Consider the following 6,000-nt stretch of genomic DNA (forward strand, 5'->3'; position numbering starts at 1 on the left):
ACCTCTCTATGAGGCATATAGTAGACTGCTCGGTCATCAGGAATGCTTTCGGGCACTAACTCTGCGTGTTCGAGCAAAGGATACTGCCATATGACCGTGTCATACCTCTGAATTTGGCCGTGATGTAGAGATAACCTTCTCACTAGCTTGTGCAGTCGAGTGAGAGCTATGTTACGATTGTCTCCGAGTAAATGCTTACGTTCTTCTTTCCATGGTAGTGCAACAGTATACTTTCGATGGCATTTGCTGATTGTCTTTCGGAATCGCTCGAGGGTCCGGTCTGGGGTGGACTCACACTGGTCAGTAATGCCCATCGTTTCGAGTTGCCAAAATGACTGTAAAATCTGCGAAGTTGCCTCTTCTTCGGAAGAAGTATCCACTCGTAGCGCGCAGACCATTAAGTTTGTATCGCGCTCCATGAATGCTGTATATCGGATTGGTCCTTGGAGAGTCCATCCGAAGAATGAATTCATAGCGACCAGTCCTTCTGTATCTGTGCTTCGCACTAGTTCGCCGGTCAGTATCTGCCATAGATGATCTGACCCGATGAGTAATGACAGTCCGGGTTCTGCATCCGCTCCAAGGAAGCATCGTTCATCAGCGATGAATTTCCCTTCAAGTCGCAGCTGCCTCACAAATTTGTTGTCGTCGGATGGTGTAGAAACATCGTGGCAGATAACTGGTACCATGATGGCTTGCACGACGCAGACCTGAGAACTGTGCTGGCTGCGCAGCGGAACTTCACGATATTGACCTTTTCCGCACGTGATGGTGTTTCTGTTCCAAAAGTGTTGAGTGCAATTCTTATCTCGCTGATGACCTTCAGTCGTAGTTTCGTTGCGAAGTCTTCTTTGATGAATGATTGCTGGCTGCCCCCGTCCAGGATACCTCGGATATATGTACGGTTAGCATCGTGGCCGAGCCAAGCACGGAAAGTCTGAAGGAATACACCAGTGTCCATCCTAGACATAAGACACGACGACTCGTTACCTCTCATTATTGCGTTAAACGACACAAATGCGGTCGTACTGTCAGATTTGCCGTTACTCTCCGGCTTCCTGTAAGTGGGGTCACACATGCTGGAGGCATGTCTTCCATGGCAAAGTGAACAAGTCAGCTTTACCTGACAAAATCTTGTCTGATGCCCTCGAGACGTACACCTGAAGCAGCGATTATTCTTCATTATCTGCTGCTTCTTCGAGCCCAGAGAAATCTTGGCATCACAGGTGCGGGTGCCATGCTTATCCGATCTACAGAAGAAGCATTCGCGTTTTGCCACAGTATTATGCAGCACAGAAGCGGTACTACGATCTCTTGACTTGTCAACGTTCACCTTTTGCTCCCTTGGCGTCGTTAAGAAACACTGCTCTCGGCTTTCTAACTCCACCCTAGTGAAGTTGAGCAGGTCGTTCAGCTCGCCTTCCGAAGACGCAGTCACCAGTGCCGGTTCCGACACATTACCTGCAGGGTTTGCAGTGGGAGGACTTCTTAATGTCTCTCTTCGTTTTTCGCGAAGAAACGCCAAGACGATGTCGGCCGGCAAGGTGTTTTGCAGGATGTCCACAAGCATTGCTGAGAAACTAAGTGTCGGTATGTTCAAGGCTTTCAGGCAACGAATATGGAGCTGCGCGGAGTCGTACAGCTTCCTAAGACCTCTTACATCGTTTCCCGACACGACATGCGGAAGGTTCCTTAAGGCTGACAGGTGATATTGCTCTATCTTCTTTCGGTCACCGAACCTTTCCTTAAGAATGTCGATGGCATGCGTATAACAGGATTCTGCGGTTGGTAACCCCACGATGGATGCTGCCGTTTGTCCCGCGAGGAAATTCCGCTAGTAGGACTTTGTTGTCGGGGATAAAGCCTCGTTGTGATGAACCGTTTGTTCAAACTGTTCCCAAAATCCTGTCCAGTTGTGAACGTCTCCGCTAAAAGTGGGAATACTGAGCTTCGGTAGTCTTAATCCGGAATGGGTTGTCGCGTTAGGTCCTGGCTGAACAGTCGTTAGTTGAGCGTTAGCTCCGGAATGGGTTGACACGTTAGGTCCTGGCTGAACAGTCGTTAGTCGAGCGTTAGTCTGATCAGAAGCGGCTTTCGGCTCGCTTCCAGCACGTTCCAAAGCGGCGTTCTGGCAGCGTAATTCAGCTAGCATGCCTATGGCCTGATCGTTATATTCAGCTGTAGACTTATATTCTCCTTCAAGCTCGTCATCGGGAATGTGCTCTTCGAGAGCGGCATTAATGCTTGAGAGTTCCAGATTACTCGAACTCAGGTGGTCGTGAATACCTGTGAGCTTGGCGATGTCGGTGTTCGAGTCGTTAAGCAACGTTCGGGCCTCCTGCAGCAACTTGGTGTTCTGGGAGCGTCGAGCGGTCCGCTTGGCCTTGAGACGGTCCATGAGTCAAGCTCCTCTTCTCGGCGTAGGCAGGCGCCCGGCTCCTGCAGGAATGATCAGCGAAGCGCTTGTCGGTCGGTCGATCCTCGCCACGCGCGACGCGACGTGGAAGAGTAGAACATCCCTCGAGTCGTGCGAAGAAAGGAAACGTTCCGTACGGGGTTTTCGGCACCATAAATAAAGAAAACTATGAGCGAACGCGATAAATCAGACACGAAGCCATCTTGCCCATAGGATTCTTAACTTCTTCGTCTTCTCTCGCAGTCCTAGGTTGCGCACGTTTATTATTTTTCTTCACAGTACTAAATAAAACTAATGGTCGATTCCACGAAAGATCGAAAAAGGGTGATATTTGATGTTTCCGATTTTCCTGATAATTTTGTATGTTGTGCACATATGACTGCACAGCACGAAATCGCAGTTCGTTTTCAAATAAAAATTTTTTTCAACACAGCAAAATTTGACAAGTGTCGCCGGTTGACGACGACCATTTTACGAAGAGTGCGTTTTCGTAAATTCACAATCATGCTGGCAGCTACTCAAGCTATATATTACAAATATCTTTCTTTTTGGCGGAAGTAGAAGTAAAGAGGAAATAGCTCTATCATTTCATAGAATTCTGAGTAAATTATGTATTTTTAAAAATTCACGAAAAACGCTGCGTTTTTGAAAATCAGTCAAATTTGGGACGCTATGGCTACTTCTGTGAACATCTTAGCTTGTTCATATTTGCAGTATGAATAGGCCTTTATGTGAATAATGAACCTCTGCATTTGTATTTCTCTAATAATTTTCAAAGTAGTAAATTTTCATGCTCGAAACACCAAAAAGAGAAAAGTGCTCCTCCATTCAAAAATCTATAATAAAAAAACCCAATCTCAATTTTGTTCAAAGTCCCCCAAAATGTTCTCAAAGGACTGCAGAATGATAATATGAAAAAACATGTTGCATCATTTTTATTAGAACAAAAGCAGAAAATGTCAAACATTGTGTTTCCAGAGCGTGGTGGCTACTGCGCAAAGGACATCACTAGTAACAAGAAAATACAGTAACACGTCTTTTTTTCTTTTCTGAGCTTCGCTAAACAACAGTAATGATCTATGGTCGGAAATTGGGAACTGTTTTGTAAAGAAAAAGACCGTTCCAATTAAATGCATTCGCGTGGTTTGCGACTTCACGCCAGTGTTAGACATCCCTCAGTCCACAGTATGCACTTTCAGTTGTAGCCTCCTTTTCTTTCATCTATTTTAGTTGAGTATAATTCATATCTTGAGTGCTAAAGAACGCATTCCCTCCATGCGTCTCTTATGATGATGTGCTGTGTCAGAATTGAGAGATTGGTATAAAAGCCAAGGTCTCTTCATGAATGGAAATGAATTTCTGGAGAGCGGTCGCCAAGAGGTGTGGTTTTTGTTGGCCCAAATGTGTACGTTGTCAAACTTTATGTGATCAATGCAGAGTTTAAAAAGAATCGATTACGTGAAGATTGGTGGCAGCAGTTCTGGCCACGGACAAAACACGTTTTGTTTGCATTGCATCTGCTTTGTTTTGCATACCCTTCTTTCTCTTGAAGGAGTGCTGGCAGATCTGGTTTCCCTCTTGAATTGAGCGCGCATCCTCCTTCATGACCCTCCGCAAAAGAGTCTCGATCCGATATCTTGTACGTAACGAAAATTCTGCTGCAGCGGAATTTTCTTTTTGTGCACCATGAGGCAGTCCGTACAAAATCTCGGCCGTGGCTATAACGCCTACCCATAGCCACCTTCAGAGCGTAGGATAGTGATCGCATCAAAGTGAAGCACAATTTCGATGCTTAACTTCTATCTCAGGTGGTGTTTGGCTGACTGGCACAGCCGTACTCGTTACTGTCCTCTGCTCAGGCGGGCGTCCATCGCGCCGCCCTTTGCACCTGTCCGCCTAACGCATGCTACTCCGTTTGCACGAGTGCTTGTAGCGCGGGCCACACGATCCGCACGGTGCGTATCCAGAGACCGGGCGGGAGAGCGACGAGCGGTGAAAAATGTATCGTGTAACCAACGCAATCGACACCCCAGCTTTTTCTCGTGCATAGCGACAAAGCCTGGCAAACAATGTGTGGCTGCTGTGCTTAGGTTGCACTGCGGTACTCGCCGTTCACCACTGCCGTCATTTGCGATTTCTCACATTCTTACAATGCATGATCGACTCAGCTACACATATTTCGCGTTTAGCTTCGTTACTTTTATATAAGCGCATTTACTAAAAAAAAATTATCCAGAGGAAGGAAAATGTCCGTGCTGCCCGTCGACGAGGAATGTAAGTGGTGTCGCAAATGCATTTAATTGGAACGATCTTTTTTTTCTTTACAAAACACTTCCCACTTTCCAACAATAGATCATTACTGCTGTTTAGCGAAGCTCAGAGAAGAAAAAAGACGTGTTACTGTATTTTCTTGTTACTAGAGATGTCCTTTACGCAGTGGCCACCACGCTCTGGAAACACGTTTGACATTTTCTGCTTTTGTTCTAATAAAAATGATGCAACATGTTTTTTCATAATATCATTCTGCAGTCTTTTGAGAACATTTTGGGGGACTTTGAACAAAATTGAGATTGGGTTTTTTTTATTATAGATTTTTTAATGGAGGAGCACTTTTCTCTTTTTGGTGTTTCGAGCATGAAAATTTACTACTTTGAAAATTATTAGAGAAATACAAATGCAGAGGTTCATTATTCACATAAAGGCCTATTCATACTGCAAATATGAACAAGCTAAGATGTTCACAGAAGTAGCCATAGCGTCCCAAATTTGACTGATTTTCAAAAACGCAGCGTTTTTCGTGAATTTTTAAAAATACATAATTTACTCAGAATTCCATGAGATGATAAGAGCTATTTCCTCTTTACTTCTACTTCAGCCAAAAAGAAAGATATTTGTAATATATAGCTTGAGTAGCTGCCAGCATGGTTCCGAAGGTACGAAAACGCATTCTTCGTAAAATGGTCGTCGTCAACCGGCGACACTTGTCGAATTTTGCTGTGTTGAAAAAAATTTTTATTTGAAAACGAACTGCGATTTCGTGCTGTGCAATCATATGTGCACAACATACAAAATTATCAGGAAAATCGGAAACATCAAATATACACCCTTTTTCGATCTTTCGTGGAATCGACCTAATAAAGCAAGCAAACATTACAGTGCTGAGGTGCGTTAACGAGCATAGTACGGTTTATGGCGCACCACGTGCACGACCTTGGGTCGAGCTCGGCGCCTCTGAGAGTTCGTGATGCCGTCCGGGACAAACTCGTAGTCGAGTGCGCCGAGACGTCGAAGTACCTTGTACGTTCCGAAGTATCGTCGAAGAAGCTTCTTGCTCAGTCCACGTCGTCGTATTGGCGTTCAGACCGAGACACGGTCGCCGGGCTGGTACTCCTCCAAGGTTCGTCGAAGATTGTAGCAACAGCTGTCGGTGTGCTGCTGGGCCTTAATGCGCAGGAGGCGAGCTCTCGAGCTTCTTCGGCACGTTGTATGTAAGCAGCGGCGTCGAGATTTTCTTCGTCGGTGATGTTGGGTAGCATAGCGGCGAGCGTCGTCGCCCGGCTCCTTCCGTAGACAAACTTGTACGG

This window comes from Rhipicephalus sanguineus, chromosome 3, assembly GCF_013339695.2.
Source record: "Rhipicephalus sanguineus isolate Rsan-2018 chromosome 3, BIME_Rsan_1.4, whole genome shotgun sequence".
In the NCBI taxonomy this organism is placed as follows: domain Eukaryota; kingdom Metazoa; phylum Arthropoda; class Arachnida; order Ixodida; family Ixodidae; genus Rhipicephalus; species Rhipicephalus sanguineus.